Raw genomic sequence first — 3,066 nt, 5'->3', positions numbered from 1 at the left:
CCGACCCCAAAGAGATGCCTAATGACCACAAACAGATATTAATCGCACGAAATGACCACAAAGACAGAAAACACAGTGAGATGCAAAATAACAACTGCAGGCACAAAATAACCACGTTTAGCAGCAGAACAACCAAAGATACGGAACAGACAGATAACTAAAAAGACACGACTGCAAAGACACGCAACAGACCACAAACAACATGTCTTTTCGTGTCTTCTTGAGCTTCAGTTTGTACAACACGTGGAGACAAAGGCAGCGGAGTAACAAAGTGAGCTTTTTATTGAGATTCATAAACAGTTGTGTTGTGTGGTGGAGCGGTAGCACAGCCTGAGTATTTTAGCAACCCGTTCTCAGACAAATCAGAACTGTACCTGTCAACATTACATGTGTATATCTACACACACACACACAACTAGAAACCAGACAGAGAGTTTGCATGCTTCAGTGTCACCTCCCAGCACCATCCACCACCCAGCCAATCACATGTTCCATTTTTTAAAAATGAAAAATAAATAGACAAATAAATAAAGACACAGATACAAACAGCTGCTACAATTGGCCCCCACCTCACCTCTCTGAAGACATCCCATCATTCTTCACTCCTCCAAAAGCTTATTTAAATATTTCTATAATAGCTGCTATCAATGCACTTACACATCAGTGTCATGGGAGTGGTCTTAACCGTTCTTTTTCCAGAATAAATATCAGATCTACAGTGTATGGAGTCAACAATAAAAACTTGACTTCTGTACAATTTCAACAAATTACATACAAAACTCTTCTTCTGATGCATGTCCAACCACCACTGCCCAAACCACACATGACTCGCTGGAGACATGCAGCTCTGAAATATATGACATAGTTAGACATTTGTGACGTGAAAAAAATCATAATAATAAAATCCTGAAAAAAGACAGAATGTCAACAATGGACCTGATGAAGCCACCAGAGTAAAAAGAGGAATACTTTGAGCTGAATGGAAAACAGAAACAGACTCTGCGGTAGCACATCTCCTAACCAGCCAGCTTAATAGATAATAGAAAAAGATATAGATACATATCAAAACACAAAGGCTTCAAAAGTGAAGGCAAACTCTTTGAATGATGCTTCTTATCACGACGTCGAAAAAACTGCAAACAAACAAAACATTCAAGGAAAGCTTCAGGGCTTCCCTTCACTTATAAATACGATACAGTATAAATAACAGTAGAAAAGATTGTAGAAAAAAAGAGAGGGGAGATGCAACATAATCACAGCCGTTTCCTCTTTGCTCGTACAGATGAGTGGATAAGGCCTCGCCACTGCCGACCGTGAGCGCAGTACAACTGATCCGAGTGCCGGTGTCAGTGTGAGTTCAGCAGGAGAGAAGAGGACTGTGTTCATGTCCCCATGATCATCTCTGGAGCTAACACACAGACAAAGCACTGTTCAGCTGACACCACACATCGTTTGAGATGTTTTTCTTAATTATTCTTTTAAAATGAAAATGATAAAAAAGAAAAGAAAAGAAAAGGTGAACCTGTGAATGCAACTGTTGTTCAACAGTATCAGACCCTGTCATAAACCCTGACAGGCTGCTGATGTGTAATGATGGTCAAATCAGGCCCCATTTACACTTGGCATTTCATGTGTATCATAACTTAACCCCGCTGCCAAATGAGAGCGTCCATGAATGTTACGTGAAGCTCGAGATAACATTATATATATATATATATATTTTTGGGATTTATTTTGTTTTTACACCCAATGGCAAGTTTTAACAATTGTACAATATTATCACCTGGAAAGTACAGCCTGCTCAAAGTGAGGGACAGATTGTCGTCACGGCAAATAAACAGTGGTTTAGGCCCTTACTGTCCGCCCGCTTCGTAAAGGGCACTGAATGTTGGTGCTGGGTCATCTGATAAGGGCGATAATCTTACAGCTACAGAGGTCTGATAAGCTCACCTCTATCTAACTCCACACCAACATGTTTTTCATTGTCACACTCTTCAGATGCAACCGATGCTGACTCAAGTGACATCACATGAGGTCACACAGCTCCCTCTGGAGACGCTAAAGGCTACACGTCTCCCTTTAACTATACAGATCAGTCAACAGATAAACGACAGAGGAGTAAAGATGAAGTCTTTTACCTTTTCAACACTTAGATAAAATGGTGGATTTGAATCAGCTTCACTGCTTCTTGGTTCAACTTATTCTTCGTTATACCTACTTATCTATTTATACTTTCTGATACAGCTAGCTGCCCAGACGCACGAGGTGGCTAAGTGTAAATGGGGTATCAGTCTGCAATAGACCATATTCACACTGTGGCCAGTTTCTTCTCATGTCGTGCTCAGGATGCTGAAATGATATCGCTGCTGTGTTACAGGTAACAAATAGTGAAAACAATGGGAACAAATGATCATTCCACTGTTTGACATCAGACCATATTTCAGAATAAAACAACAATATGATTACCCATTAGCTAACGTTAGCATTCTACCACTTCCTGGTTAACATAACCGATTGATTACATCCAGTGCGTTCCATTTCCAGGCTTCCTTGCTAATGTTAGCTGTTGTCCACCAGAAGCTATTGGGTTATCAAATATTTTGTTTTATTATGAAATGTGGCTGATGTCCCTGCAGACCTTTCCATTGTCTTTTCAGTTGCTGATCAGTCAGGAAGCAGTGAAATGCTAACAATTTGTCAGATTCCCTTTGTCAGACATTTGAGCTTCCTATCCTGAGTGTGATGTCAGAAGAAAATGGCCACAGTGAGAGTACGGTCTATGAACGTAACTTGTGATTGGAGTTTGAGAGAAACCAACCCAAATGTTAGGAGAACATGCAAACTGTTTTTTAGAAAGGACCATCTCATATCTCTGAACCCAGGACTTTCCTTCTGTCATGCTCAAGTTCTACCCGCTAAGCGCCACGACCCCACAGGCCACACACGAGGCAGTAAGTAACTGAGGCACAGTTTCATTACTGGATTAGAAATGTAGACAAGAGGCTGGGGATGCTGAGGGTACACTGCAGTCGGTCATTGTCTGGAAGATCGTGGTAGACTGTGAAC

This window comes from Pagrus major, chromosome 19 (assembly GCF_040436345.1).
Source record: "Pagrus major chromosome 19, Pma_NU_1.0".
Lineage (NCBI taxonomy): Eukaryota > Metazoa > Chordata > Actinopteri > Spariformes > Sparidae > Pagrus > Pagrus major.
This window is presented reverse-complemented; position numbering follows the sequence as displayed.